Source organism: Epinephelus lanceolatus, chromosome 14, assembly GCF_041903045.1.
Source record: "Epinephelus lanceolatus isolate andai-2023 chromosome 14, ASM4190304v1, whole genome shotgun sequence".
NCBI classification, from domain to species: domain Eukaryota; kingdom Metazoa; phylum Chordata; class Actinopteri; order Perciformes; family Serranidae; genus Epinephelus; species Epinephelus lanceolatus.
This window is the reverse complement of record NC_135747.1, coordinates 1,753,555-1,778,251: the sequence shown is the minus strand read 5'-3', so window position 1 is coordinate 1,778,251 and position 24,697 is coordinate 1,753,555. Positions and strand designations below refer to the sequence as shown.

At 39.6% G+C, this 24,697-nt stretch overlaps 1 long non-coding RNA gene across 1 annotated transcript in view; it reads right to left on the bottom strand.

Annotated features, from left to right (window-relative positions):
* Positions 1 to 24,376, bottom strand: part of LOC117251239 (uncharacterized) — an 86,883-nt gene extending 62,507 nt beyond the window's left edge. Inside the window, exon 1 of the long non-coding RNA XR_013493247.1 lies at positions 21,999 to 24,376. This is a non-coding gene — a long non-coding RNA (uncharacterized LOC117251239). The remainder of the gene's footprint in view (positions 1 to 21,998) is intronic.
* Between the last annotated feature and the right edge of the window lie 321 nt (positions 24,377 to 24,697).

Here is a 24,697-nt window from a genome sequence, read left to right as displayed (position 1 = left end):
GATCTGACCTGTGTGATGCTTAAACGAAATTTCGTTGTATCCTTTGTACAATGACAATAAAGATTCTTATCAAATGTTGCATCACTTGCCTACAGGGTGACAGAAGTGTTGTATAGGCTAGTACCAGGGAGATCCAGAGAATGTTGTTCATTTCAACAGACTCAAACCCTTTATTTCTTCTTTGCCATTGCCGTCACATCCAGCTTCAGGGTCCAGAGAAGGACGGAGGAACTCCCCGACCCGATCCAGCTGACATTGTTCTGTGAGGGTCCCGTTAAGTGCCAGTTGGATCCATCATTGCCAACCTACCAACGTGCCTCTGCAGGAGGGAGGACGTCACCAGCAAGTCAGGTGGACAGGAATCCGGTTATGGGGGACACCGGATGAACTGAGAGAGGTCTGCAAAGGAACCAACCAGCCACTGAACCAGCTGCTCCTTCTGATGGCCTACCTGTTCTGCAGTCATCCTCTGTGGAGGTGGCAACTGCATCCTGTTTGGGACAATCGGAGGACCAAGTAGGTCGGTGGGTGGTAGGGGTTTCCTGTTGAAGTCTCTTGCCCATTTTTATGACTTGTGTTATTTTCAATTATGTTAATAAAGGTTGCTCATTGTATCAGACCAGCTGTGTGATTTTCTCCATGATAATAATTTATTTGAGGAATTTCAGTCAGGATTTAGAGTGCATCATAGCACTGAGACAGCACTAGTTAAAATTACAAATGACCTTCTAATTGCTTCAGACAAAGGACTCGTTTCTGTACTTGTTTTATTAGATCTTAGTGCGGCGTTTGACACAACTGACCATCAAATTCTGCTACAGAGACTGGAACACTTAATTGGCCTAAAAGGTTCTGCACTAAGCTGGTTTAAATCTTATTTATCTGATCGTTTTCAGTTTGTTCACGTTCATAATGAGTCATCCTTACGTACTAAAGTTTGTTTTGGAGTTCCGCAAGGTTCTGTGCTTGGACCAATCCTATTTACTCTATATATGCTTACTTTAGGTAACATCATTAGAAATCACTCTGTAAATTTCCATTGTTATGCGGATGATACACAGTTGTATTTATCAATGAAGCCAGAAGAAAATAATCAGTTAACTAAACTTCATAACTGCCTTAAAGACATAAAAACCTGGATGAGCACCAATTTCCTGATGTTAAATTCAGACAAAACTTAAGTTATTGTTCTTGGCCCCAAACAACTCAGAGACTCTTTATCTGATGACTTAGTTTCTCTAGATGGCATTGCTCTGGCCTCTAGCACTACCGTAAGAAACCTCGGGGTAACATTTGATCGAGATTTGTCTTTTAATTCCCATTTAAAACAAACCTCACGGACTGCATTTTTTCATCTGCGTAATATTGCGAAAATTAGGCCTATCCTGACCCGAAAAGATGCAGAAAAATTGGTCCACGCTTTTGTTACCTCAAGGCTGGATTACTGTAACTCTCTATTATCTGGTAGCTCTAGTAAGTCCTTAAAAACTCTCCAGCTAATTCAGAATGCAGCAGCACGTGTACTAACAGGAACTAAGAAACGTGATCATATTTCTCCTGTTTTAGCTTCTCTGCACTGGCTCCCTGTAAAATCCAGAATTGAATTTAAAATCCTACTGTTAACTTATAAAGCTCTAAATGGTCAAGCTCCGTCATATCTTAGAGAGCTCATAGTGCCATATTATCCCACCAGAACTCTGCGCTCTGAGAATGCAGGGTTACTCGTGGTCCCTAAAGTCTCCAAAAGCAGATCAGGAGCCAGAGCCTTCAGCTATCAGGCTCCTCTCCTGTGGAATCATCTTCCTGTTGCGGTCCGGGAGGCAGACACCGTCTCCACATTTAAGACTAGACTTAAGACTTTCCTCTTTGATAAAGCTTATAGTTAGGGCTGGCTCAGGCTTGCCTTGTACCAGCCCGTAGTTAGGCTGACTAAAGCTGCGTTCACACCAAACGCGAATTCGCAAATTCGCGCGTCAAGATTACATACAAAGTCAATGCAAAGACGCGATTAGACGCAAATTCGCGCCGGGCGGCGCGATGGACGCATCTAGCACGACGCGATGGACGTGATAGAGGCGTCTGGCGTGGCACGATAGACGTGAAATTCGCATCCAACGCCTCATCACTCGAGTTGAAAATATTGAACTTTTGAGGCGAATTCGCGTGACGCTGTGCCGCGAAAGCCAATCAGCGTTGAGATTCTCCCGATGTCACTGGCGTGTGTCAACAACATCCAGTTGTTGACACAACAATAAACTGCTACTCACCGGAGACAGATGGACAGACGCTCCGCAGCTGAAATGGAGCGCCTGTAGTTGATGTCTTGCCGGGAGATCCTGGCGCCAACCCTCGCCAACAGGTCCTCAAACTGGGCCCCAGTCAACCTGAAGTACCGCTGAAAGCGGCTATCATCCAGACGGAGCTCCTGGAGGAGGTGGTGAAACTCGCCAAGCTGGATGCGCTAATGCAGGATAGGGTGAACCCAAAAACGACGGCGTTTGGCCCTCCGACGCATCTGGGACTTCCAGAGCAGGTAGCAGCGATGGTGGTTATCTCAGCCATGGTCGTCAGTGGCTACCCCGAGCTATATGATACTACGTCTCTACTCTACAGAGACCGCAACAAAAAGGAGCAGGCTTGGGTGAAAGTCGCCGAGGAGACTGTTCTACTTGGTAAGTTCTGTAAATATGTGTCCTTAATTAGTTTGCAGAATGGTTGTACTATTAACGTTAGCACTAGCTTAGCTCCAGTTAGCACAGCCGGCTTCCCCGCTACTCGCGCGAATGACGCGATAACGCGAATTAACTAAATGGTCAGGCATCTAAACTCACGTGTTACGGGCGGCGCGTTACCCGCGTTATGAGCGAGTAATTCGCTTCACTCGTGCCCGGTGTGAACGCTACATTAGGCCTAGTCTGCCGGAGGACCCCCTATAATACACCGGGCACCTTCTCTCCTTCTCTCTCTCTCTCTCTCTCTCTCTCTCTCTCTCTCGTATCCTATTACTGCATCTTGCTAACTCGGCCTTTCTGGATGTCACTAACTCGGCTTCTTCTCCGGAGCCTTTGTGCTCCACTGTCTCTCAGGTTAACTCGTATTGCAGTGGTGCCTGGATAGTGTGACGTGTGTGGTTGTGCTGCTGCCGTGGTCCTGCCAGATGCCTCCTGCTGCTGCTGCCATCATTAGTCATTAGTCATACTTCTACTGTTATTATACACATATGATTATTGTCGCACATGTATACTATCAGATATTAATATATTATTATTAATTATAATATTATTACTTTCATTAATGTTGTTGTGAGCTACTGCCATTACCGTCTATCCTGCATCTCTCTCTCTCTCTCTCTCTGTGTCATTGTGTCATACGGTTTACTGTTAATTTATTATGTTGATCTGTTCTGTACGACATCTATTGCTCGTCTGTCTGTCCTGGAAGAGGGATCCCTCCTCAGTTGCTCTTCCTGAGGTTTCTACCGTTTTTTTCCCCGTTAAAGGGTTTTTTTTTGGGGGAGTTTTTCCTTATCTGCTGTGAGGGTCCAAAGGACAGAGGGATGTCGTATGCTGTAAAGCCCTGTGAAGCAAATTGTGATTTGTGATATTGGGTTTTATAAATAAAATTGATTGATTGATTGATTGATTGATTTTGTAAAAACTGCATCCTGTGATTATTTGACAGCTCTGACTTGGTGGCAATGAATTCCTGACACACATTTTAAAACCCTATATTTATTACAATACCATCTATCCCACAGAAAAGAAAGAAACCATCCCCCCAACTGATTTTCTCTTGGAACTCATGGAGTGGGTCCTTAACAATAATGTTTTTCTCTTTCAAGATAAAATATATAAACAATGTAAAGGCACCTGCATGGGAGCATGTTTTGCTCCTGAATATGCATGCTTGTGTGGCAATACCAGTTGAACTGTGAGAGGCAGATCTGGAGAATTAGCACCAACAACGCCACCGTAGGACTTGCACCTAAAGAATCTGCTTTTCACTTTAATTTCTCAGAGGGTTTCCCAAAAATCACCCATATACAGGTAAGTTACACAAATGAATACAGGCACGATGTAAGAAGTTTAACAAGTTTTATTACTCACAATAAAATAATTTCTTTATTAAGTTATTTCTTTTTTAAAAAAAACAAAAAAAAAACAGTAATATAGTTCTTTTTATTTCCAAAGGGTACAATATTAATCTGTACCAATCACTCAAAAGTTAAGTTAGAAAGAGAGAGTCAACAACTTTAGCTGTTTTTGAGGTCAACTGCGCAAATAAACAAAAAGAAAGAAAAGAAACCAAACAAAATATCTATATACAAAACAACTGCAAACTCAAATCAAAACGAAAGAAAAACAAAAATAAACATGCTACGTGCATAAATTTAGCAGGTCCTCAATACTGTGTTAACTTCCCACCCCCCACTAAGGAGTCACGGTCTGAGGTCAGTCTTGAACTACAGTACACTACTTTAAAAAAAGGGCGCCTAAACGACGAAGGCAGAGCGGCAGAGCGGCTTTCTAAGTGAGCCTGGCAAAACAAAAAGAAAACAAACTATGGAGGTAAGAGGCAAGGCAGGGCAAAACAGCAGCCTAACGCCAGGCAAACTTTAAAAGAGACACAGAGTGAGTGTTAGTAACCAATACATAAGTTACATAAGCACTAGCAGACAAAATAACATTGGGCTTGTGGCACTTTACCTGCGTGGTCAGCTGTAGCCTGCACAAATCAATAATCTAGCTGTTAGAAGCTAACGGCAGCAGGGCGGCTAACCGGAAAGGGACACACACACACACACACCTCGGCTCAACACGCCAACCTGGAGAACGAACACACGGTTTATAGCCTGCCAACTTCGTACCACTCATTTAGAACTGAAGAAGCTTCTAGGATGAGAGGCGAAACGTCTTCAAGAAACGCAAGCAAGACCAGTTGCCTACGATATTAGCAATTACGATTAACATGACCTGGATGACTCACCAACACCTTGACAAGATCAAATTCTATTGTCGATTTATTGATGATATTTATTTGCATTTTTCAGGTAGTGAGAGTGAATTACAATCCTTTCATGATTACTTAAATTCAACTCATGAAAATATAAGACTAAAGATTGAGTATTCTAAAAAGAAAATCAATTATTTAGATCTCAATATTTATAAAGATAATGCCGGTGGCTTATGTTGGGAATAGAATGATTTTATGTGTTTTACTATAAGTTGTGTTTCACTATATAAGTTTTAGATGTGTGAACAATGAGAATACTGAGATGATTTCAGCTGATCTGAATGTGTTTGCTTTGCAGAAGTGGAGAAGTACAGGAGAGGAAGAGACATGAAGTCTGAGGAGCACATACCGCAATGCTTAGATAATTAGTTTCATATATGGTAAAAAGAATAGAAAGTGATATACAGATAGTAAGGTACAGCACGTGTAGGGAGTTGTGTTGTTCTCTTGTCTTTCAAAACAGGAACCACGCCCCCACCGCCAGCGGGAAGGAGTGAGATTAACAGGAGGCAGGGGCGTGGTGTGGTGAAGGAGGAAGTGGAACTGCCAATGAGAAGAGGACAACGCCTTGCGTGCACAATGACACTCTGTTACGCTCAAATATACTGGGCCAGGGGAAGGACAGGAGGTCAGGCTTCGTGAACTGACACACCTTTGTTGTTCATCAGGGACGTGAAGTTGAGACCCAGAGCTCTGTAATTTTATTCCTTTACTGCTTAATAAACTACATTAACTGAGACCGAATATCTTCTCCTATTGCTTCATTAAAGAACAGCAGGACTGAGCTCACACATAGCACATTAGAGAGTAGGATGAGACTCTTAGTCCAACACTTACATACCACTTTATTTTGTAAAGAAACAGATTGTAACTCTCTTCTCCATTATCATTCATTTCATCCTTCACACTTAAAAAACAATATCCCTTATTGACAGTTCTAAAGGGCTAGGCATATTTGTGACTCTGACTTTGAAAATCAAGCAGAGTCTATCTTGTCTATCTAGCAATTGAAGGAAAGATCTACAAGCCACATATTATTAATACAACTTCAGAAAAAGTCAGACATGTAAACCACAGTCATCTATTGTGCAAGTCCAACAGAAGAGACAGGAAGTGCTCCAACTCAGTTTCTGTTACACGCGACAGCACTAAATCTCAGAAAATCAAACAGATCATATATTCCAATTGGGCTGTCTTAAAACCCCACTTTGAGAACTGTCTTACATGAACTACCAGTTATTTCTTACAAACAATCTCCCACTATAAAATAAAAACTTATACAGTTATTTACCAGCACGCAAAGAGGACATGTGGTTAAAGAAACCCTCAGGTACCTTCAAGTGTCTCATTAACACATGTAAGTACTGTCCAAATGTGGTTCAAACAAAGACTTTTACTGATTTCAAAACAGAAAGGACATATGACCAAAGGGATTTCATTAACTGCAATACAACTTGTGTTGTATATCGTCTAACATGCCCATGCATGTTTTTATGTAGGATGCACCAAAAGACGCCCTAAAGATAGACTTTCAGAACATAAATACGGGATTAGGACACAGAACGAGGACTACCCCATGGCTAAACACTTCAAAGAGGTACATAAGAGTAATGATTCCTTATTGAGAATAGACATTCATAAGAGGTGGAGATGTTTACGTAGACTTCTCCAGAGAGAAACTTTTTGGATTTTTAAACTCGATACAATGATATATCCTGGTTTAAATGAGGAAATTGATTATACAACCTCCCTTTAATTAGGAAATATCATTATATGACAGGTGATCTGTTTTTGCTATTGTTCTTGATGTTGTCTTGGTATTATTCTTTATCATTCAGATGTTGTAATATTAGTTCATTATTATTATTATTATTGTTATTGTCATTGTCATCATTATTACACATTATTATTATTATTACCATGATAAAAACTTTTTTTTAGATCACTGAATATCATAGGAGAGAAACGCTACACCTTAGTTTATGTTTAGGGATACAATTTAAGTAATCTTTCCTTCCTTTTTTTCCTGATGTTTGTTATAGTAATTTTTTTCCCTTTTTTTTACATGCATATTTTTGATATTTGGTTAGTAGTAATTTTTCATTTTAGTACAGGGATTTTCTCTTAAACACTTGTGGAGGCGTGTCACTTTCAAAATGGCTTCTCATTGCAATCCATTGGTGTCACCCACCTGTGCTCACTTATAAACCAAGATTGGGTAAAACCCCCCTACCAAGCTTATAAAATGTTTTCTTGACTCCTGTCCGCCCTTTTGCACCCTGACGAACCCTTAAGGTTGAAACTGGTTGGTATTTTAATGTAAGCAGCCATGTTTTTAAAAATAAAGGCTTTTCAACTTAATTCAAATGTATTTGTTCCTGCTCCACACATGAGTTTCTTAAGTTTATTTTTTCTTTCAATATTATAATATTCTTTGATTTTACAGCCATTACATTTATTGAAACCAAACAAAACATTCTCTTGGCATAAAGTGAAATAAGAGTAAATATTATCAATGACAAATCTACTGAAGTCCTCCCATACTTAGAGTATGTGCAAAGTGCCAAAACAGGCATGGCAAGGCAAGGCAGCTTTATTGTAAAGCACATTTCATACACAAGGGTAATTCAATGTGCTTTACAGAGCAATAAAATAAAAAACATAATAAAAAAAATAGAGCAAAGAGAAAAAAGACATAAAAGGTAACATTAATTACTAAATTATGTACTTTTTTAATCACCATTAAAATAGTAATAGTGCAGACAAGAGGTGCAAAGATAGATAAAAAAAAAAATATTTTAAATTATTCATAATTGTGTTTTTCTTTTTGGAGTAGGCAGTGTAAAAAACAAAAATGAGGTTTGACTTAAAAGTGGCCATTTGGGGCTTGTCTAACAATTTTTATCAATTTTATTTATAAAGCCCAGTATCACAAATCACAATTTGCCTCACAGGGCTTTACAGCATACGACATCCCTCTGTCCTTAGGACCCTTGCAGCGGATAAGGAAAAACTCCCCCCCAAAAAAAACCTTTAACGGGGGAAAAAAATGTTAGAAACCTCAGGAAGAGCAACTGAGGAGGGATCCCTCTTCCAGGACGGACAGACGTGCAATAGATGTCATACAGAACAGATCAACATAATAAATTAACAGTAATCCGCATGACACAATGAGACAGTGAGGTGTCTGCTCATCAGATGTATATTAATGTTGATTATTTTTAGTATGCTTTTAGAGGCTGCTGTCCACCCAGACTCCGTTGTTTTTGACTGTAAGGATGAATCCATCATTCTGACTGTGCTGTAGAGCCTACAGCTCTACAGATGCAAACAGGAACCCATGAGTCTGTCAAGATACAAGGGGTCATCCACAGGATACATACATATATGGTAACTGCATGGCACATGCGTTAAGGTTAACTGTGTTGCTTCTCGTAAGGAACATCTCGAGGGCTTTGTGCTTCATGATGTATAAATTCAGGGGTGGTTTACTGCCGACTGGAAAGGCACCACTGTCATGTTGTATTTATGCATTTAGAATTTACGTCCAAAAAGCTACGTGGAGAAACTACAGGAATGTATACATTAGTCTGTTTTGCACGGACAAAGAACCTTCTGAAACTGGAGAAGGGGATGACCACTTTTGGTTAGGAGGATGGCTTTGTATCTCATTATTCTATCAGAAATGAGCTAATATTATGAATATGAATGAGGATGTCTCACAGGCTATAAAGCGTGGAGTGCACGTGGCCAAAGGCGGGGAGTTTTGACTATTGGTTGAATCTCTCTCAGGCTACTGCAGAAGCTTGATCTGATACTGGCTTGCTAATAAAGTCCTTTTGATCCAAAGCCTGTATCGGCGGAGTCTTTTTCTTCACCATCATCTCACCATCTTTTTGTCATTGCAATAAGAAAGGCCTGATAAACTACAACAGAAAGAGAGACAGAGACAGAGAGAGATGCAGGACAGACGGTAATGACAGTAGCTTACAACAACATTAATGAAAGTAATAATATTATAATTCTAATTACGGCTATTTTTTTAAAATTAATTTTTAATTTTAAATACTTTATTAATCCCCCAGAGGGGAAATTCAAGTTTTCACTCTGTTGTCATTAACACACAGGTCCGAAATACACACACATGCACAAACAGGACCTATACATGCACAAAGTGGAGAGATGTCAGAGTGAGGGGGCTGCCTTGGTCAGGCGCCCCGAGCAACTGGGGGGTTCAGTGCCTTGCTCAAGGGCACCCCGGCAGTACCCAGGAGGTGAACTGGCACCTCTCCAGCCACCAGGCCACGCTCCACATTTGGTCCGGATGGGGACTTGAACCGGCGACCCTCCGGTTCCCAACCCAAGTCCCTATGGACTGAACTACTGCCGCCCCAATATGTTGTGGTACAATATGTTGAAAGTATATATTAATATATGATAGTATACATATGTGCCAATAGTCATATGTGTATAATAACAGTAGAAGTATGACTAAAGATAATAGCAGCAAGAGGCATCAGGCAGGACCACGGCAGCAGCACAACCACACATGTCACACTATCCAGGCACCGCTGTGATATAAGTTAACCTGTGAGACAGTGGAGCACAAAGGCTCCAGAGAAGAAGCCGAGTTAGTGACACGCAGTACAGCCGAGTTAGCGAGATGCAGTAACAGGACATGAGTGTTAGCAAAGGAGATAGTCAGCCTAACTAGGGACTGGTACAAGGCAAGCCTGAGCCAGCCCTAACTATAAGCTTTATCAAAGAGGAAAGTCTTAAGTCTAGTCTTAAATGTGGAGACGGTGTCTGCCTCCCGGATAGCAACAGGAAGATGATTCCACAGGAGAGGAGCCTGATAGCTGAAGGCTCTGGCTCCTGATCTACTTTTGGAGACTTTAGGGACCACGAGTAACCCTGCATTCTCAGAGCGCAGTGTTCTGGTGGGATAATATGGCACTATGAGCTCTCTAAGATATGATGGAGCTTGACCATTTAGAGCTTTATAAGTTAGGAGTAGGATTTTAAAGTCAATTCTGGATTTTACAGGGAGCCAGTGCAGAGAAGCTAAAACAGGAGTAATGTGTTCTCGCCTCTTAGTTCCTGTCAGTACACGTGCCGCTGCATTCTGAATTAGCTGGAGAGTTTTTAAAGACTTATTAGAGCTACCTGATAGTAGGGATTTACTAGCCTAGAGGTAACAAAAGCGTGGACCAATTTTTCTGCATCTTTTCGGGTCAGGATAGGCCTAATTTTCGCAATATTATGCAGATGAAAAAAATGCAGTCCGTGAGGTTTGTTTTAAATGGGAATTAAAAGACAAATCTTGGTCAAATATTACTCCAAGGTCTCTTACGGTAGTGCTAGAGGCCAGAGCAATGCCATCTAGAGAAACTATGTCATCAAAAAAAGAGTCTCTGAGGTGTTTGGGGCAAAAAACCAATAACTTCAATTTTGTCTGAATTTAACATCAGGAAATTGGTGCTCATCCAGGTTTTTAAGTCTTTGAAGGCAATTTTGAAGTTTAGTTAATTGAACAGTTTCTTCTGGCTTCATTGATAAATACAACTGTGTATCATCCGCATAACAATGGAAATTTACAGAGTGATTCCTCATGATGTTACCTAAGGGAAGCATATATAGAGTGAATAGAATTGGTCCGAGTACAGAACCTTGTGGAACTCCAAAACAATCTTTAGCACATAAGGATGATTCATCATGAACGTGAACAAACTGAAAACGATCAGATAAATAAGATTTAAACCAGCTTAGTGCAGAACCTTTTAGGTCAATTAAATGTTCCAGTCTCTGTAGCAGAATTTGATGGTCAATTGTGTCAAATGCCGCACTAAGATCTAATAAAACAAGTACAGAGACGAGTCCTTTGTCTGAAGCAAACAGAAGATCATTTGTAATTTTAACTAGTGCTGTCTCAGTGCTATGATGCACTCTAAATCTTGACTGAGATTCCTCAAATAAATTATTATGATGGAGGAAGTCACACAGCTGGTCTGCGACTACTTTCTCAAGGATCTTTGAAAGAAAGGGAAGATTAGATATTGGTCTATAGTTGGCTAACACCTCAGGATCCAGGGTGGGCTTTTTTAGATGAGGTTTAATTACAGCTACCTTAAAAGACTGTGGTACATAGCCTGTTAATAAAGATATATTGATCATGTCTAATTTATGAGTGTTAACTAAAGGTAAGACTTCCTTAAATAGCCTAGTTGGGATGGGGTCTAAGAGACACGTTGATGATTTAAATGAAGAAATAACTGCGGTCAATTGTTGAATAGAAATCGGGGAGAAGCAATCTAAATATATATTAGGTCTTACAGCTGTGTTTGAGGGCGGATAGGTACTGTCTGAGGACAAAATGTCATGAATTTTGCCTCTAATATTTAGGATTTTGTTATTAAAAAAGCTCATAAAATCATTACTGCTAAGGGCTAAAGGCATGGGCGGATCTACCAGGGTGGCATAGGGTGGCAAATGCCCCTGCTGCCACCCCAATTGGCTGCAACGAATTCAAAGAAAAGTTATGGCCAATTTGACATTTACGAGCGCAAATCTCCAATGTCCGACTGCAGTGAATGCAGCACAAGATAACGCCACAACGGCAAGAGACTGCTTTGTTTGGAAAACTGAGTGGAGCCAGAGGGGTAGCCTATTCCAGAAAGCGGGTTTAGTGAAAATTCTGAGTATGTTAACCCTGAAATGAGGGAAACTCTGGGTTTTCAGTTCCAGAAAGAGAGGTAAATCAAACTCTGAGTCAATCACCATGGCAACTGAGTCTGTGAACCTAACCTGCTCGCTGGTTAAGTTTTTCTCTGTCTCCTCCCTCTTACACGCTGTTTCATTTCCTCATTCATTCAGTCCGTGTCAAAGCTTGTATCGAAGCGCATTCATTAGCGGAGATTTACCATCTGTCACAGTCTAAATCCTGCTGGATATTAGTTTGTTACTCAGGACTGTCTAATTTATGCACATCAATCATTTCTTTGGACATCAGTTTTTGTCTTTACATTCAAATATTACACAGCGAGAATTGATCCTCAGCTCAGAATCAAACCTCTTTCCTTTTTATTTTTTTTTTGCCACAATATTTTTATTCATTTTCCAGCATTTTAAGATACAGCCTCTTTTCATTCATACAATGTTTGCAAACATAAAGGCCTGCTGCATTATCACAAAACAACAACAACAACAAAAAAACATACTCAAACACACACACAAAACAAACAAAAAAAAAAACAGTCATGCTCCTGTTCAAGCCAGTAGAAATCTCCAAATGGCATGTCTCAAAATAATACTCATAAAATGGAGTATATTCATTGTGACATATGTGAAATCCAGATGTCTAGAAAAAAAAAATTGCAAAACAATGATTTGAAAAGAAATTATAAACTTGAAAACTGCATCGTCCATGGAACCTATTCACTCACGCCATCTGTTAAATCTAAATCCTTTACACAATCTATGAAGGGTCCCCATATAAATTCAAACACATGCTGCTTGGCCTTTAATATGTAAATTATTCTCTCTAATGGGAGACTTGATAACATCTGCCTTGTCCACTGAGTAATACTTGGTCTATAAATCCCTTTCCATAATAATGCAATACATTTTTTTGCATTGAGCAAGCTGAGATCTATAAATGCCCGTTCATATTTATTGTAATTATGTTTCTTTGGATATAAGCCCATGAGAAAAAGTTTAGGATCCAGTAAAATCTGTTTTGAAATTACCTTCTCTATCACAACTCTTACCTCTTCCCAGAACATGTTAACCTTTGTACGTTGCCAAATACAATGGAACAAAGTCCCTCTGTTTTCTGTACATTTTGTACATATATCAGGTATATTTGCGTCAAACCGGTTTAAGTCCACTGGTGCCAAATAAGTCCGCATTAACCATTTATATTGTATTAATTTCAGACGTGTATTTATAGATTTGATATGAGCGCCAGTGCAAGCTGCTTCCCAATCTTCCTCTGAAATTTCAAGCTGCAAGTTTTCCTTCCAGGCTTTTAATTTAGACTGTGAGTTTTCAGGTGAGTAAGATGACAACAGATTGTAAAGTTCTGATATGATACCTTTTCTCAACTTGTCCTTTATCATGCTTTTTTCCAGAAGTGAATATAAAGGCCTTGTAAGCAGATTATTTTGATTTACTTTTACAAAATTTCTAAGCTGAAGATACTTAAAGAATTGCTTGTTATTAAGGTTAAAATTAGATCTCAGCTCTTCAAAAGACATCACAGTGTCTGAGTCCTGTATATAAAGATCTTGAATCATTTTAAGTCCCTTAGATTCCCATACTTTAAATGTTGCATCTGCTCTCCCTGGTACAAAAAACTGATTGCCCCATATTGGACTAAACTGTGATAATGTTCCCAGTTCTTGAGAATATTTTTTAACCTCATACCATATCTTGATCATGTGTCTTACAATTGGATCTTTAGTTTGTTTATGTAGTTTCTTTACCGTGTCTGAATACATGTAAGAGGGAAGAAGTAGTTTCAAACCATGAGCCTCCATTTCAGTCCAATGAGAAGAATTGTTTGTTGAAAAATAAAACATTATAGATCTCAGCTGTGCAGCCCAATAATACCACAACATATTAGGACATTTCAAACCCCCTCGATCAAATGGTAAATATAATAAAGACAGACGGAGTCTTGCCCTCCTGTTGTTCCATATGAATCCTGTGAATGTTTTCTTAATTCTTGAAAAGAAATCTGAAGGTGGTGGTAGAGGAATATTCTGGAATAAATAGAGTAATTTTGGCAGTATATTCATTTTTAAAATATTAACTCTCCCAATTATAGATACTGGTAATGGCATCCACCTCTCAATTGACTCATTAATTTCTGACATTAAAGGTTCATAATTAGCGTTAACCACAAGTTCTAGGCTTGGCATAATCTGTACCCCCAAATATTTAAACTGATCTACAACATTAAATTGAATTACCTCAGGAATTGGATTCCTTCTTTCATTTGCATTTAGTAATAATATAGAAGATTTAGTTTTATTCACTCTATATCCTGAAATGTCGCCAAATGTTTTAAAAAGTTGTAGCAAAGCCGGAATAGTTTTATTTAATTTTGTCATGAGTAGAATTACATCATCAGCATATAAACATATCCTATGTTCTGTTGGACCTACTGTTATTCCATAGAATTGTGGGTGTGAACGCACTGCTATTGCAAGAGGCTCCATTGCTATTGTAAACAAAAGGGGTGAAAGAGGGCACCCTTGTCTGCAACCTTTATTGATTTTTATTGGTTTTGAAATGTTTCTATTTGTTAATATTTCTGCTGTGGAATTTTTGTATATTATCCGAATCCATTTTAGAAATTTATTTCCACAGCCAAATCGTTCTAAAGCTTTGAAAAGATTAGGCCATTCAACCCTATCAAAGGCTTTCTCGGCATCTACTGATAGAAGTGCTGTATCTGGTTTTTCTTTGCTCAAATGTATAGCATTCAGTACCCTTCTAACATTGTGGAAACCTTGCCTTCCCATTATAAAACCATTTTGATCTCTATCAATTATATTTGGTAGTATTTTTTGTAATCGTTTTGCCAAAGTTTTACATATTATCTTTAGGTCTGAGTTTAACAAACTAATGGGTCTCAGGTTTTCACATCTGTCAGATGGTCCACCTGGTTTTGGCAGTAAAATAATTAAGGCACTGGTCATTGAGGGTGGAAACCTATCACTCTGAAATGCCTCTAGAAACATTTCCAAAAGAGGCGTTAACAATTTGTTCTTAAATTTTTTATATAGATCAATTGGAAGACCGTCCGGTCCTGCCCTTTTCCCTGATTTCAAATTATCAATAGCATGCCCTATTTCTTCTTTGGTGATATCTAGCTCCAATTCGTCTTTATTTACATTTGGGATACATGGTATAGATTGTTCATCTAAAAATTTATTTAGGTTTTGTAAATTAATTTCAGAATTTGTATCATATAATTTCTCATAGTAACCTCTAAAGGCATCATTAATTTCTACAGGATCTACAATAGAATTTCCTTCAGATATTATGGTTGTAATTGATGTTTTTGTTTCTAATTGTTTAATCTGCCATGCCAATAATTTTCCAGTTTTATCGCCCTGTTCATAAAATGATTGTTTTAATCTTAAAAGACTAGAGGCAGCTCTGAATGCAGACATCTTTTCATATTCAGCTCTCAAAATCAATAATTCGTTTTCCAATTGTGGGTTACTTTTCTCATAAACCTTTTCTTGGAGAATTTTTATTTTCTGTTCTAGCCGTGATCTCTCTTCACGCGCCTTTTTTGATTTTGAGCCTGTGTAACTGATAATATGACCTCTAAGAAAAGCTTTAAATGCTTCCCACTTTGTACATGCTGATGTTTGTGTAGTATTCATTTCAAAGAACTCATCTATCTGCTTTCCTATATATTTTACAAAGTCTTCATCTTGCAGCCATTTATGCTGAAAATGCCATCTAGGTGGGTCTTTTGTCAATTTTTTATCTATATATTCTAAACAACATGGTGCATGATCTGAGACTACAATATTATCATAAAAGCAGTTATGAATTCTGGACCGCAATTCTGAAGAAACCAAAAAATAATCAATTTGAGAATATGTCCGAAATACGCTAGAGTAACAAGAGTAAGCCTTCGCATGTGGATTTAATTCTCTCCATATATCCAGCAACCTTAATTCCTGAATGAAGTGATGAATTGTTGTTCTACAGCCATTATGTGAGTGGTCTATTCCTGTGGATCTATCCATGCCAGGGTTTAGAGTGCAATTAAAATCCCCTGCTATTATAAACTGTCCTGCACATGTTGACAGGGTAAGAAACAAACCTACATAAAAATAGGGATCATCTATATTGGGGCCATACACATTTACTAAATTTAGGTTTTCTGATAATAAACAACCTTGAATTACTAAGTATCTCCCCAGTTTATCTTTTATTATATTTTTCACTTGAAATGGAACTGTTTTATGAATAAGAATCATAACATCTCTGGCCCTGGATGAGAATGACGTTGTGAACACACTACCTGGCCATCTCCTCCTAATTTTTTTTTATCATCCTCATCTAAAAGATGAGTTTCTTGTAAAAATACAATTTTGGAATCTATATCCTTTATTCTATTCATGACTTGTTTAACTTTTTTAGGCTGTTGCAGACCTCTGCAGTTCCAAGAAACTAAATTAAGCTTTACTCCTTGAGACATCTTGAACAAAAAGTATCAACTCACTTGACAATGCAAAAATAAATTCGCTGAGAAGCATGTTGAACCTGGATGTTAAAACCTTCATCCAACCTACTGAACCTGAACTCCCCTTTACCCACTTCAGTGAGATCTCCCCCAACCCCAAACTGACACCTGTTATCGCCATAACTGTTCCACCCTTAGTGAGGATCAGTCTATCCACCCTTTTCTTACTCTAAATGAATAATCACTACTGCTTTCTTATTGTGGCCTCAATCAACACTCCTCTGTAGCATGTCTAATAGTCTTGCTCTGAGACCTGCATCATAGCATTTTTAGATAATTTGTATCAGTTACTGTATACAACATGGACATTCAGTGTATATTTAATATCTCAATGAGTAGAATTCGTGCGAATGTGTGTGTGTGTGTGTGTATTTGTATATATATCTGCCTGTGAATTGGGTAATAGTGTAATGTTATGTGGTATAGTGTAGTTCACCTGTAATTACTCATTATATTATAATCTTAAAGTGTACATTTTAGCCCAACATATATGCAGTGTGTTAATTTGTGTTTTATACACTTATGCCTGCCATATGCTTTCTCTCAGACATGTTTCAAGTTACATGTGATACCACATTCAAATATTCACCGTTTCACTTTAGTTCCCGCTGTCGTCCTTCTGGACCTTCTTAATAAACTCTTGCACCTCGGTTGGAGTTTTGAAAGTGTAGGTCCGTTCTTTATGTGTCACCAACAGTCTCGCAGGATGAATAAGTCTGTGTCGGATTCCGAAGTTGCGCAATTCCTGGCGGACCTGGTCGAATTGTTTCTTCAGTTGGTGCAGTCCCACAGCTAAGTCCGGGTAGAACCGAACCTGCTGGTCCTTGTACCGAATGTCTTTTTTGGCCCGTGCAGCAGCCACGACTGCCTGTTTGTCCCTGTAGTTGAGAAACCTCATTATTAGCGTTCTCGGCGGTGCCTTGATGTCCCTCATCGGCCCGATCCAGTGCGCTCTCTCCAGTACTACTGATGACTGAAGCGCCGCGGCGTCCAGTGCGTCAGGAATCCACTTCTCCAAAAACGAGCCCGGATCACGTCCTTCGGCGCCCTCCGGTAGGTTTACCAGTCTCAGGTTGTTCAAACGAGACCTGGGGCCTCATGTACAAAGGGTGCGTACGCACAAAAACGTGGCGTACGTTCTTTTCCACGGCAAAGTTCAGATGTATCAAGAGTGAAATGACCGTGGAAATGTGCGGTGCCTCACGCCAACTTCATGGCTGACGTACGCACGTTTCTACAGCTGTTGATCCTTTGGCGACACTTAGAGGTGATGCTGGGAAACTGTTATAATAAATAAATGTGAAAGCAATTAGTCCTCAAGAGTGATGTGCACATCAGAGACACATGAACAATTAACACTGATGAACAATTAACACACCCACGTGTTTGCTATTAGATTAGTGGATATAAAAGCATGCGCAAAGTGGTGCCAAAAATACCGTTAACAACGTTTTAGCAGTATTTGCCGCATTGGTTCCCGAGGGCAATCCTCCTGGAACTGTGCGCAACTGTGCGGCCGACCTTGGACCGTGATACAGCGAGGAGCCATGCGCTGCCTGTATCCATACAGGTGCTGACCACACCGGGACTCCTAGCAACACAGGCATTCCGGAGGGAGCTGGCCGACCGATCGGGACTGTGCCAGTCGACCCTGAGCCGAGTCATGCCAGCTGTGTGGGACGGAATTATCCGCATGTCAGCCAGGTATATCAAATTCCCATATGCAGCTGAACAGGCCAACATTAAAGCGCAATTTGCAGCGAGAGCCGCTTTTCCTAATGTTACCGGAGCTATCGACTGCACACACATTATAAAAGCGCCATCGCAGGATGAATTTGTTTTTGTCAACAGGAAGCATTTTCATTCGATCAATGTACAGATCATATGTGATGCGCAAATGCAATTAACCAACATTGTGGCGAGGTGGCCTGGTTCATACATACACTCAGATTCATACATTCTGAGTAACAGCATGGTTGGGAACAGACTACAAGCTGGCACTGTGCGCGATGGGTGGCTTCTTGGTGAGTAAATAATTTATTCCTTTAATTGTCCTAATATCAATCCCCATGATGCACACTGAATATGTGCGCCCCCAGATATTATCCTGCCTTCACAGCATCAGTACTAGTCAGTGGTTAAAGTTAGTGACTTGTTGTTTTTTAAACTACAGCTTCAGAGCTTTGGAACAAGCCCCTGATTGTCTCTGTGTGTAAAGTACTCATGTCAATAAACCCGTGCGTAAAGTGCGACATTTCCTTATCAGCCACACCTTTTCCCCGGCGCACTTCTGCATTCATTTACAACAATAGACAATAGTGTGTGATCCGTCTAAGTGGTGTATAAAATTAACAAATATAAACTGTAAATCCAGTTCACATAATTAATTGTCTGCTTTCAACTGACCCCAGGCGACTCTCTGTTCAGACGGGTGAGCTCCTCCTCTCCTGTCCCCCCGCCTGTTTTGGCCACACTTTGGCAGTGGGCAGCCGTCCTCTGCTTCACGTCCACCTTAATGTCGGACCACTTCATTTTTAATTGTGCGTGTGTACGCTTTTCTGACCCCACTGCATTGACAGCCTCGCCCACACTCTCCCACTTACTCCTCTTGTGTTTTGTATTGATGCCGGAGGACAGCGTGCCACAAAGTACATCTTTGCGCGCCTCCACTTAAATGAGTAGCGTTTCCATTCGCATTGTGAAGATTTTCTTTTTTCCCCGTCTTATTCATTCTTTTGTTTTAGTTTTCTGATCGTGCAGAGAGGGGAATCTCAGGTGCAGGGTTCATTTAAATATGATTTGCATATTTAAATAGGGGCGTGGACAGGGAGGGGTCGGGTACTCCAACATGGGTGCTCAATTCCACGTTGATTGGGTGGATTGGTTGTACAAAGGAAATGTGCTTGGATTCATGTGTACGCACAGATTCATACATCTGGATATTTTTGTATGTACGACGTTTTCTGGATTCAAGCATACGCCATGTTTCAGTAGGAAATCCACACAGGTCTTTGTACATGAGGCCTCCAAATCCACAAGCTTGTCCTCCAGGGTTTTATTTTTTGTCTCCAGCGTGTGTACTTTATTTTGCAGGTTAGCCACCTCGTCCTCGACGTTAGATATGCGCTGCTCCGCCTGCGACACCCGCTCATTACAGTCATTTATTTCCTTCCTCATGCTTTCTATCGCCGCCATAACTCCGTCAAATCTCGATGTAAAGTCTGTTTTCATGGAGCTAATGGCAGCCAGTATTGCGTCCGCCTTCTCAACTCCGAGTTCAACTTCACCGCTGGCCGCCTGCTCCATCATGTCTTCGTTAGCTGTAGCTGTGTCACCGCGAACTCGGTAGTCAGTTAACTTCGGCTGGATCAATGCTTTGCTCCCTTCTTTACTTATTTTGCTAACCCTCGGCATTACAACTTTCACACTGTCGTTGTATTACTAAGTAACGTTGCAAACGAGAGTATTTTAGTAGGAATTGTAGCAGTCACAGCAGAGCGGTGTGAGACACGTCTTCTCAGATGGCCGCCATAACCGGAAGTCCTGTCCTTTTTATTTTTATTATTTTTTATAACACTGTGCACAAGGATCAGACTGTCAGTCTGTTAGAGCAGCTCCGAAATGTTTATTGCACATAATGTGTAGGTCTAATTATTTAAATTTTAAAAATCGGTATGAAGCTTTAGACAAGTAGTATCAATGACTAATGATCTCTATCACTGATGTCATTGGTCGCACTGATGGAACATAATTCCTATAGCCTAATATTGGGGATTATATGTTAATATTTCTGAGTGAGCAATGGTGCAGCATTTCAGTGTCTTTAAATTTACTGCATCCACGTCTGTCCGTCCTGGAAGAGGGATCCCTCCTCAGTTGCTCTTCCTGAGGTTTCTACTGTTTTTTTTTCCCGTTAAAGGGGTATTTTTGGGGAGTTTTTCCTTATCCGCTGTGAGGGTCCAAAGGACAGAGGGATGTTGTATGCTGTAAAGCCCTGTGAGGCAAATTGTGATTTGTGATATTGGGCTTTATAAATAAAATTGATTGATTGATTGACATTTGTAGCTGAAATAAAGTCACTGAATGCTGTTGAGTTAAGATACAAATAGATGTCCAACATTTTAAAATCTACTGTATTTTAACCTCAACGTCTTTTTAAGTGCAAATCACCAAACATATTATTACTGGGTCAGACTGTGAGTTTACAGTCATGTCTTTATGTCTTTGATCTATAGCCTAGCCTATATGTTTTAAATCTTACTATTCTTCAGTTGCTGCCTCCTGTGTTTTTCCCCATCAGATTAAATCTGAACAAATATATTATTATATATTATTAATATAATGTAATGTATCGACAGCCTGATACACAGTCAGATTCCACCACTTTATCTTCATTAAGGAAATGTAAGTCTGATAAATGATGAATAAATGGATAACACTGAATAAAACTTTTTTATTAACTTTATGGTTAACTTATTTACACTTTCCTCGCTCTGACTCAGGCTCTTCTTTTAAAGATAAACGTGCACCATCTGCTACACATACATTAATATCTCTACATCCACTGGATTAAAATGGAGGCGCTGTCTTTTATTTACCTGTTGCCATGGTGAAACGTGGAGTCGGAGCTCCATTGATGATGGCTTTTTATTGTTGGCTTAACTCAGAGTGAACATACTCAGAGTTGACTGAACTAACTCAAATCAGCTGTTCTGGAACCAGAGTTTCCCATCTCAGGGTAAATCAACTCAGAGTTCAGGGTTAGACTTCGAGTTTGTTGAACCTCCTTCAACACTTATTCCTAATATGAACTGTTTCACATGAAACCTCAAATGCAAGACATTGATTGCATGAGATTAAGCTTGTCTGTATGAGTTCGTAAATGGCAGCTTGTGCCCTTATGTAGCGTGAACATACTATTTCTCATCAAGCTGTGATAACTGTGATTAAATTCAGTATATATACGTCTGCCATATGTTGCCAGCCCTCAAAAATTCCTGCCCCCCTCTTGCCACCCCATAAATATTTTTCTAGAGCCGCCCCTGGCTAAAGGAATACAAGGCTCAATAGAGCTGTGACTCTCAGTCAGCCTGGTTACAGTGCTGAAAAGAAACCTGGGGTTGTTCATATTTTCTTCTATAAATGCTGAGTAATAGTTTGCTCTGGCATTGCAGAGGACCCTCTTATACATTCTGAGACTGTCTGCCCAGACTAAACGAGATTCTTCCAGTTTGGTTAATTGCCAATTCCTTTCAAATTTTCGCGATATTTGTTTTAACTTACAGGTTTGAGAATTGTAACAAGGGAGTGAATTTTCTTTGCTTTGTTAACTTCTTTTTAAGAGGTGCTACATCATCTGAAAGGTTTTTCCAGGTTTGTGCTGCATGATAACAAAATCCTGCTTCACCATGTTTTGTTCTGACTCTTAAGACGGTCAATAGGCCAGCCCCGAATGTCCTCAGAAAATAGCCTATATGACATTCTCAACTTAATCCTAACCCATCTCATTTCACTCATCTAAACCTAACCAACCCAACCAATGCAGGCAATGAGTACCAGCCAGTCAGAGGAAGAGTAGGGTGGGTTGTGCCTTCATCATCGTAGGAAAAGAATATTTGCATACCCGACATACCCTACATATCAGAGACGTTTGTCATAGAGCATCATTGTAACATAGACTGTAAATAAAGATAAACAACAAGTCCCCACTTACCCTCAATGTACAAAAATGAAGCCAAAAATGTTTTGGATACAGCCACCACCACCCTGCGCTGGTAAGGTCATTTGGAGCCAGATCCTGCGCAGTTCCGATCTCCGCAGTATCAAAATCCCATCAATACGTCCTTCTGATCAATCGCGAGCAGCACCTTTAATCATGAGCACACAGACTGGCACACACAGCTGTCAATCATGATGTCAAACCCCTTTTTTATAGCATCAAGTGATTAAAAAAAAACTTTTCAGAAAACAAACATGAACAATCATCTGCGTGATCTTCGAAAAAATTTATTTTGGCGTTGGAGGAGGGCAGGGTTTATGACCCATACTGCAGCCAGCCACCAGGGGGTGATTAATTATTCCTAATCTACACATCTTATTCTGCTCATCAACAGGTGTGTTGGAGACAAACACATTAATAACAGTTCACACGTCTCCACAAAAAAATGTGAATCACTTAAACATTTACTTGTTCCACTTAGAGCTCCCGTTTTTTGGGATATTTTCTCCCAGATTCTCCATCATGAACACCATTTAACCGTTTGTTTTCCTTCTCTTTATTTTTTTGGAACAAGGCTGGCTACAATGTTGCCTTGAGCTCCAAATCTTTGATTTAAAGTAAATTTGTGGCTGTGATGATCACCATAAAAATAATAATGATAATAATTATAATAATAATAATAATAATAATAATAAATTTTATTTGTATTGCACTTTACATTTTAGCAATCTCAAAGTGCTACAGAGCAGGATAAAAAAAAATTCACCATGATGTGACAGAGATTGTTAGGGTTTAAACCTAAAGTTGAATTTAATGTCCGTGCCATGTCACAGACATGTTTCCTCTAAGGACAACTCTGCAGAATTCCCAAACTGTCAGTGCATCATGATGGGAAGAGCTTTGTCACTGAATGGGGTCAAAGTAGTCATAATAATGAGTTCACTCTGATCCCACCCTGTACCCAAGTGTAACATGAAATTACCAAAACCGTGTTTGGCAAGCTCCCAACACATTTGGCAGGCTGCACTTAACCGCGATTAGGGGTCTCATTTATAAACATTGCATATGCACAAAACGAAGCCTAAAAGAGGCTCATACCACTTCCTATGCAAAAGTTGTGATGTGTAAAAACAGACGGGAGAATATTTCACCCATGTTTACAAACATTTTGGAAACGGGAAATTGGTGACGCAGATGGTGAGATGGAAGCCTGGTTATAGAAACTGGTGAATATTTTTTGGCACCATTTTTGGCTTTTGTTTGTAGGTACATTTTTGGTATGGATCCTACGCATTGTTTCATAAATGAGACCCCTGTTCATTGCGTTAGAGTTGCCCCTCCAGAGCAACAAAATCCCTCACCGTACCTCAGCTATGCCCATGGTGATCAGTCAGACTGAATTTCCATTTACTTTAACCTTATTTTTTACATGAGAAGTTTTCCTTGTAGGCTTTATCCCAGGGAGCCATTTCTGACAGAAGTCTGTTCATTTTAACCCATCCTAACCTTGATCAGGATATCCCTCTCTGGTAGAAAGCCCTTGAGGAAAAATTCTCCCAACTGCCTTCATTTCCAAATCACTAAAAAAGTAGAGATGTGGGGAGTGGGTCAAAGGTCTAGGACCACCACAAACCAAGCAAAGCACTCAGAATTACGGAGGACTCTTACCACCCCTTCAGTGGACTGGACTCATCCAATGACTGCAATCAGCCAAACTCCACTGAAAACAAGTGCATAGAGACACAGGAAGAACCCATCCTGTTTGGCACTTTTATGTACAGCCTTGATTGTATTGTAGTTTTCTTTCTTTCTTTCTTTCTTTGTTTCTTTCTTTCTTTCACAGTCTTCTCCTCCTCCAGTGGTGCATATGTGACAAATAAATCATTGAACCCACAGATCTGTAAACCAAACAATTATAAACTCAATCATTCTTTAAAAATACAGGTTCTGTATTTTAAGATGTTAAAAGAATATGCATGAACTGTTTGTGGGTGGAGCTATATTTGCTTTACTAGCGTTATATCACTGAGCTGGAGTTGTGCTGGTACAAAGATTCTTACACTCAGCACATAAGCTACAATAAAGATATCTAGACCTAGTCACCCATTGTTTGATGAACTTTTTTTTTTTTTTTTATTAAATTTTATTGACAATAAACAGACAGTGTACAATAAGCAGTCATTAATGTGCAGCACAAAAACACAGTCACAGTGGAGAAAAAAACAACAGAGGTGGTGGCCTGGTTCTGTGATGCTGAGACTTAGCCACCGCTGAGCCCCACCTCAACAGAGCCAGTGCCAACAGGGTACAGAGCAGACGACTAATGCATTTACATCATGCAGGTAACGTGCTGACCTGGAAGCCAGTGAAACCATTTGGGTTTCTTCACTTGTATATATATACATATATATACATATATATATATATACATATATATATATATATATATATGTATATATATATATACATATATATATATACATATATATATATATATATATATATATATATATATATACATACACATGCACATATACATGCAGACACATGCACATACATTCACATACACATGCATATACATATACACACATACATACACACAAACATATTAATTTTGTACTTGTCAATGGAGCAAGCTGTCAATGGAGCAAACTGCAGATATGGCATCCAGATACTCGCGCCGGGTCGCCTCC